The sequence below is a fragment of the Lathyrus oleraceus genome, chromosome 6 (genome assembly GCF_024323335.1).
Source record: "Lathyrus oleraceus cultivar Zhongwan6 chromosome 6, CAAS_Psat_ZW6_1.0, whole genome shotgun sequence".
In the NCBI taxonomy this organism is placed as follows: domain Eukaryota; kingdom Viridiplantae; phylum Streptophyta; class Magnoliopsida; order Fabales; family Fabaceae; genus Lathyrus; species Lathyrus oleraceus.
Genome location: NC_066584.1, coordinates 521,083,097 through 521,092,130, shown reverse-complemented (window position 1 = coordinate 521,092,130; position 9,034 = coordinate 521,083,097). Strand labels below are relative to the sequence as shown.

The window sequence follows — 9,034 nt, the reverse complement described above, 5'->3', positions numbered from 1 at the left end:
TATAAAGCGTTGTTACTTTTATACGAGAAATTAGGATGGTTCTTCCAGTTTGAGTTATTGGTATTCGAGTAAGGATTTCCTTGAGCATAGTTCACCTGATCTGTTTGAATTCCTGTTAGGAGTTGACAATCTGTAGGAGTGTGACCTTGAATTCCACAGACCTCGCAATTTTGAGTTACGGCAACCACGGTGGCTGGAGGTGATGCATTTAAACTTTCAATTTTCTGGGCAAGAGCATCCACTTTTGCATTAACATGATCAAGGCTACTTATCTCGTACATGCCACCTTTTGTTTGAGGTTTTTCTACCACTGTTCGGTCGCTTCCCCACTGATAATGATTTTGGGCCATGCTCTCTATAAGTTGATAAGCGTCGGTGTAAGGTTTATCCATAAGCGCACCACCGGCGGCGGCGTCTATTGTTAACCTTGTGTTGTACAAGAGACCATTGTAGAAGGTGTGCATTACTAACCAGTCCTTTAAACCATGGTGTGGGCAAAGTCTCATCATGTCCTTGTATCTTTCCCATGCTTCAAAAAGAGATTCGTTATCTTTTTGCTTAAATCCATTTATCTGGGCTCTCAACATAGCTGTTTTGCTTGGAGGAAAATATCGGGCAAGAAAGACTTTCTTAACCTCATTCCATGTGGTGACTGAGTTGGAAGGAAGAGACTGAAGCCATCTTCTAGCTTTATCTCTTAACGAGAAAGGAAAGAGACGAAGTCGAATTGTCTCTGAAGTGACACCATTAGCTTTAACAGTGTCAGCGTATTGGACAAATGCGGATAAATGAAGGTTTGGATCCTCGGTAGGATTTCTAGAAAATTGATTCTGTTGCACTGCCTGCAACATCGAAGGTTTAAGTTCGAAGTTGTTCGCTTCGATTGCGGGTGGAACAATACTCGAATGCGACTCATCCTGCGATGGAGCAGCGTAATCTCGAAGAGCACGAGCTGGTTCGGCCATCGCTGGTATCGTTAAAGGAAGGAGATTTTTGAGATCAGGAACTTCGATTGGAGGAAGATTGTTTCTAGCACGATACTCCCGAATTCTTCGTAATAATCAGAGATATCGTTCGACGTCGTTGATTTTTAAGTAGTACGGCTCGCCTTGTGAGCGAGTGTGTGGCATACAAATCAACAAAAAAGGGAAAAAATAAAAATTGCCTTAGTCTCTACAGCGTAACAGAAGAGTTACGATATCGACTAAATAAAAGTTCCCCGGCAACGGCGCCAAAAACATGGTCGCGACTTTATGAGTCTATCGGGGTACTAACTGCAAGCGCACAGTCTAATCGCGTAGTTTTAAAAGATATCGATCCCACAGGGACTTAATGAATCGATCTACCGTTTTTCTAGGGTTACTGCGTAAAGCTAAGGCGGATGATACTTTAATGATTAGGGGGAAAAAATAAAACTAAATTTGGATCTAGATGAAATATCAAATAATATGGATATCAGTATGTAGTTCGTCGTATTTGGGGAATAAAATCTTCGTTGGTCTTTTTCTTAATTTTAAAATAAGTCTTTTCAGTAGACACTATTAATTAAAAGTCTTTTCCTCAAACTCTCGCTCTGTTGAATTAGACTATGACTTTATATTTTAACGTACGCTCTCACTATTTTGTTAAGTCTAAAATCACTTTTGAAAATAATAGAATCTATAGAAACTCCTTTTGAGAAAATACTAACCGTTTAAACGCCCTCGTCTCAAACTCTCGCTCTGTTGACTTAGATTATATGATTAAGCTTAAATGCTTAACTCTCGCCCTCACATTTAACTTTTAAAAATAATTTTTGAAAATAATTAGAATTTAATTAACCTTAAAAATTGCTTTCGCCCTGATTTAAAGTTAATGTTCAATTTACACTATCCAGTTAAAAACTCAAACCGTCGTTCTATTGATTTTAACTTCTTTATGTCTTTTACTCTCATACAAAAACCTTGGCATTAACTTTGTAAATTGAGACCAGAAAAAGAGTGACTATATTCTGAAATAAATTTAAACCAACTCAATTTGGATTCCTTTATTCCGCTTACTCTACATACCGATATCTAAATTAATTGGCCAGACATGATAAACATGCATAAACAATAATCATGCATAAATACGACCATATCAAACAAACAACATATATAAACAGCGGAACAAAGCATATGTATATTAAAACGATAAATCAATTAATTAATGAACCTGGAAAAATACTAGAAATCTGGATTTTATCTCTTACGCTTCGATGCTCGAACACTCCACCACAAGTCGGTTGGATTTGTTCTTCACAATTCTCGATCAGATAGGAAAGTAAAAACAAGGAAATAAAATACTATGATCTAATGTAAGGTTAGATCCAGTAAAAATTACACAATAGTTTCCGGTGTAGAAACTATCGTGAGAAAGTAAATTGTATGCTTCGGAAATTAAACTAAAAGAAAAAGAAAAAAAAAGAAATAAATTGCTTGAAAAATTAGAATGCTGGAAATATTGTACGGAGAAGAGAGCGCTTCAATTGGCTTTTGTGAGGTTTATTTATATTAACCTCCCAAGATAACCGTCTCCTAAAATGTGTCTTCAGTATGGTTCAAAGCGTCTCCGAGTGCATGAGAGAATTTATGGGAAACCGTCCACTCGGTCACGCACGTAAAGCCCAAAATATAGGAGTGGAATGTGTGACGTCCGTCACACTATGTGTTACGGTCGTAACACTAGGTCTTAGGACGTGGAGATCGGCACGTGCTTGTTGCGGTCGTGACAACAATTTTTTTGTTCCAAACGTGGGCTGGGCTTTGGTGCTTCAGCTTGTTGCTTTTCTAGAAAATCTTCTTTTTGCACCCCTTTTCTTTCTTTTTCACATGTGCTTTAAATAATGATACCTGAAATAAATAATAAGAAAATGCCGAGTAATATCGAATAATATAAAATAAATTGAATCAAATAACGATATAATTTAATTAAATCAAGTCTAAAAATGTGATATAGTTTCATGTTATCAGGAATGTTCTGAGCATCATTATACACAACCTTTGTTCTCTTAAGGAAAGGTTATTCATCCTCTACTTCTTCATTATCAACAAATGGTAGCACCATCTTCCTCAACTTCTTCTTATTAACAAGCAGTTTAAAAGTTGTTGTTTTCTGAGGAGAATTGCCAGTAGCTCCACTCTTAATCCTGGTAGGCATCAAGATAATTGTGAAAAACACTTATTGAACCTCCTTCTGAACCTCTGTCAGTTGTGGAACATTCTTCTTATGTGGTTTATGAACTACCTTTTCAGATTCATAAGAAATTTGTTTCCTCTTTCTTAAAGGCTTGTAGACACTACCTTCAGGAGCTTAAGGAATGTCCTACATCGTCAGTGTTACTCCCGTCTCTTCTCTAACAAACTTTATGTATTCATGAATGTATTAAGTGATGTCATTCCTAATCCTGATGCATGATAGGTGTGAATCACATCTTTCTTCTTGATAATGTTCATATTCCCTAGCATAACACTTGAGAGAATGTTTTGATATATGATTTGCATATCTTCATCAACACCTAAATTTACGAGAGTCTCAACCAACCTACTCTGATAAAATAGTTCAAAAAAAAGCCATGCATAATAAACATTCTTATTATTGTGTTTTGTACTTTCCTTGATAGATTCACACATGTGATGAAATATGTAATATACAAGAGTCTGTAACATGCATGTTCTTCACTTTTCCAAAATATTCAAATTTGAGAAACAAACTGTGTGTATTTGATATGAGTTCTTTCGTGCAATTTTTATTCTATTTAATGAGTTTTTTTATTTGTTTAATAGGAGGTCCTGGTGAGTTTGGAAAATTAGCAGTTTATGTTAGCGCATTACGCAGAACTGTATGTGTATACACTAATTAATCTCTTGCATAATAGATAAATAAACACTCATAATACATAGTTGCTTCCTTTTTATTTAGTATATCTATACGGAAAAATTATATATATTACATCATCATTATAATTATAATTTCCATAAAAATAAGTTGCCACAAGATGAAGGCATTGTACAGTTGATGGCATCCATTCCGTCATGATCCAAACACATAATAACTTCATATAACTCATTTGGTGGAGAATTAGAACACATGAATCGAGGAGTCAAGGTAGCAGTGTCTTTGGTGTAGTGCTTTTTGATGGCTTTTGTTACAGCCTCGGTAGTGTACTGCTTGCCTCCTTTAACAGGGACAATCCCTTCTGCCTTGAGTGTATTAAAAAGGTTAAATTCATTCCAAAAGTTGTATGCTGTATTGAAGTATGTAAATTGCCTATGCTTCTTCCCATCGTAGTAACATGTTCCATGCTTGGACCATTCATATTTCCAGAACATTTCATTATCTCCTGTTGCACTTGTCCATGATATCTTGAGCTTAGTTTGTAAATCTTTTGGAATCTGTCAAAAAAAATAAAAGTTCATGTTATTGATACATGTAATATAAAACAAAATTAACAATAAACAAACAAACCCATCACCGTTTTCGTATTCAAAGTTTGTGCCTGCTTGTCTCCGGTCCAGCAATATTCTGGCTGAGGATCCAAATGATTTCTCTGATCATCTGATCATTGCTTGATAAAACCCTCGTAGAACCCCTTTGATTAGTTTCCGCCTATCCGAGTGAAACTTGCATATGATTTTTATGATCATCCGATCATACTATTGGAATCGGGTAGGACTCTGATGATCCACCATCGTTGCTTGATGAAACTCTGATAGAACCCCTTTGATCAGTTTCATCCCATTCAGGTGAAACTTGCGTACGATGCCTATGATCATCCAATCATGTTATGGAAATAGGGTAGGACTCTGATGATCCTCCGATCGTTGTTTGATAGAACCATATGTAATAATTGATGGAAAGTATCCCATGTGCTGGATAGGTTACTAAGTCGGGGATGTGAGAGATGAACACCTGCTTACTAGTTGATAACGACCATGCGAGATGATCTATTTACTGGATATGTTAAATTGTTTGGGGAGGTCCTTTGTTAAAAAGGCTCTGTTTAGCGGGTCATTAATTGAGGAAGGCCAATAAGTGTTTTTGACATGACGTATTGTATTGGTATAGTTAGGGATCAGACTTCTATGAGCAGTCACAAATCTTATGTTATGTTATGCATGTTCATGTGGATACATGTTTTTGAATTGATCTATGTATTTTTGTGTGAAGCTTTATTTGCGTTATTGCCTCCTTTATGATGTGTGTCGCTACCAGGGCTGCACGATGACAACATCCCTCTTCACGACGTTTTCGTGGGCTTTCGGCTGAGCCGAGAAAACACGACCACTACGGGTCACTCCACTAACATCGAATATGCTTACAACAAAGGTTGAGGGAAACGGCACCTCCTTCCCATCTTCAAGCATAACAACATTGTAGCGGTACGGGACCGTTTTATCTGACACATATGGGACAGGGCCCGCTGGCTTTATCACAAGATTTGGCACCACCTTCCTTTTGTTGCCATCATACTTGATGACAACAGGATCATGAATATTGATAATAGGGGTAATAACATCAACTTCATCCTCATCACGATTTTGAAGTATCTCGATCATCCCTTGGTCTAGCATCTCTTGGATGTCCCTTCTTATCTTGCGGCATCCTCTTTCATTGACAGTACACACATGGCACCTATCGTGATCGTGCTCATATTGACTGTACTCACACAATAGTCTATGCATTTCCACTAGGGACTGCTTTATATCATTCACATAAAGGACCTTATACTTGCCAGGGCAACCTTGGACCACGTTGACAGCCGCCTTCCTATGCTCGAGCAATGGGTTCTTCTTAACATTAGGGCTTATATCCTCAAAGGATAGTATCCCAATCCTCACGAGGTCTTGTACCTTCGTCTTCAACGGAAAGCAGTTCTCCATACCATGTCCGGGCGCGCCGGAATGATACACATAATGAAGTTCAGGCTTGTACCACCATTGAGGATTGGCTGGAACAATAGGAGGATCACATGGAGTTACCAACTTCCTATCAATCAAGGAAGGGTACAGTTTAGCGTAAGTCATAGGCATCGGGTCAAAAGTCACCCTTTTCCTCTCATAATTGCTGGTGTTGTTGTTGTTATTGTTGCCACGGGGCTGGTAAGCCTGTTGTTGATGACGAGATTGTTTTTTTGGTTGTTGAGCTTCTCTAAAAATAGGTGCTATATGAGCCACCTGGTGTTGGTTGACGACTGGTCGAACTTCCTTCCTCCTCACAGAGGGCCTTCTTTTACTATGGGAAGAAACAACATGAGTCTCTCCTTCCTTCTTTCTGGCAAATCCTCCATATTTCTTTGTCGAAGAATTATCATCATGGGACAGACGTCCTTCACGGACTCCCTCTTCTAGCCTCATCCCTATATTTACCATTTTGGTAAAGTCTGAGGGAGCACTAGCAATCATATGCTCATAATAGAAAGAGCTCAAAGTCTTCAAAAATATCTTTGTCATCTCCTTCTCCTCCAATAGTGGCACTAGCCTCATCCCCATGTTTTTTGATGGATTTTGTTACAGCCTCTGTAGTGTACTGCTTGCCTCCTATAATAGGGACAATCCCTTCTTCCTTGAGTGTATTAAAAAGGTTAAATCCACTCCAAAAGTTGTATGTTGTATTGAAGTATGTAAATTTCCTATGCTTCTTCCCATCGTAGTAACATGTTCCATGCTTCGACCATTCATATTTCCAAAACATTTCATTATCTCCTATTGAACTTGTCCATGATTTCTTGAGCTTACTTTGTAAATCTTCTGGAATCTGTCAAAAATAAATAAAGGTTCATGTTATTGATACATGTAATATAAAACAAAATTAACGATAAACAAACAAACTCATCACCGTTTTCATATTCAAAATTTGTCCCTGATTGTCTCTGGTCCTGCAACTTTCTGGTTGAGGATCCAAGTGGTTGGAAGGCCATAAACCATGTATAATAAAATTGTTAGGCACATGTACCAAGAAGAGGTACATTGGAGAACTCACCACAAGAGTCAATAATCTTAATGCCATCATAAACACAATTATACCAAGAGATATCATCATTAGTGAGAGACATAAGTCTCGTGGACCACCGTAGACATCCCTTGTTCTCCTTGAAGGCAAGCGTCTGAGGCAAGTGTGAAATAAACCACTTGTACAACAAAGGTAGACAACATACAATGGAACCACCACCCTTGTTTTCTTATTACTTTTATATTCAGACATTTCAATTATTTTCATATGCATATGTACCAATAACTTTACCTCTTTCTTTATTTTAATCTCTAGCTACCCGCATTACTCACATACATTTTATATACATATTTCTCTCAGTATAATTGAAATGTGTTATGTTAAATCACAATGATGCAAATCAACACTTAAACATACTAAAGTTTGGACACTCTAATGATGGGAATTAAATAAAAATTCATTTTTTTTTGTTTTATTCTAACACTATGTTAGAAAATTAATCGTCTCAATGATTAGAACATTCCGAAAATTAAATCAAAACATCATGCCACGTTTTAAAATAAAAAATATTAAAAAAAATAAGTGTTGTGATATACTGCATCTTCACCGTGAAGCGTCCAATCCATCTAAAAAGTTATAAAAGTTTAGTAAGGAGAGACCTACACCAAGTGTCATTTCTGATGATGTCAGCCAATAGTGTCCTAAGTTTAGGAAATTGAGGAGGTGAAAGAGTATCATATTATTGATGAGGTGAAAGAGTATCATATCATTGATGGGCTCATAAAAGAAGCAACTAAGGATAATGACAATGAAGCCCAAGAAGAAAAAGATCAAAATGAAGAAAAAAATGTTGAAATGTTGAAGCAAAGTTCGTCACGTGTGCAATTGAAGAACATCATGTTAAAAAATATCCAGACACTCATGACAACCAATTCCCTAAAGAAAGAGAAACAAAAGAATTTACTGGCGTTGACGTGTTAGAAAAAGATGTTTTGGAAGAGGAACCCTAGTGAGACTTTGTTGACTAATTTCATCCCGTCTTGGTGAAACTAGCATATAATTTCTCTGAATTGGTCTCAAATTTTTCTGACTTCAAATGAATTTTTAATGAATTAATGAAAATTAAATGAATTAACAGAAAATAAAAAGAAAAATGAAATAAGGGAAAAATGTAGAGCCATTAGATCCACTTCATTAATTGACGTGGCACTAATGCATGGTCTATATCTGAGGATACACGGTAGGCTTCAATCAAACGCGCCACAGAACGAATTAAATAAAGTAATTGAAACGGACGCGTGAGATTAGATCGTGGAAGGGAGATCCAATGGTCATAAGCATGCACACGTGGTGGTGGTGGTGGTGGTGGAAACCACCATCTTCTCCGGCCAGACTCACAAACTCCGGCCAAAAGTTGCAGAAAACAAATCTTAACAAAAATATGAAACAAGGATGTGGAAATGAAGCTCATGTGATGTAGATCATCACTGTACCAATGGATTTCTTTCAATGTTCCTATATTAAGAGAAAGATGAAGGAGAAAATCATGGTGCCCACACAGATTGTTCATGAAATGGCAAATCGAATGCATCAAAAGCTTGCCTCAAGTATGAGGACTTCAGAGAACCACAAAGCATAAGAAAGCTACATTGAATTAGGAGTTTCAGATCCAAAAAGTTTGAGTTTATACCTTTGAATTGATGAACTTCTGGCCACGAATTCTCCAAGATCTTTGCTCCTCTTTGATCCCTGTATGTATGGAAGATGATTGGCTAAGGAATCTGGCTTTAAAACTCAGCTAATGTTGCTGAATTTCAAGCTCGAAAATTTGAAAAATTATGAGTGATTCCTTTGGTGAGGGTTATGGTTTTATGCAGCAGCATATGGGATCTCCCAAAAGGTTGTGAAATGAATCTCATGAGGTGTTTATTTATAGTTGAATGTGGCTGAGTTCACACTTTGCTCGTGTGCATGAGAATTAAAAATTTGAGTGCATGGGCCTTTGTGGACGGGTGGAAGGCCCATGGATGGCTGAAGCAACTTGCTGAGTTGACATAGAAGGCAT

At 37.2% G+C, this 9,034-nt stretch overlaps 1 non-coding gene across 1 annotated transcript; it reads left to right on the top strand.

Moving 5' to 3' along the window:
• Positions 1-480: 480 nt before the first annotated feature.
• LOC127099274 (small nucleolar RNA R71) lies at positions 481-587 on the top strand. Its single transcript, XR_007793797.1, has one exon. It is a non-coding gene; the product is annotated as a small nucleolar RNA R71 (small nucleolar RNA).
• The last annotated feature ends 8,447 nt before the right edge of the window (positions 588-9,034 follow it).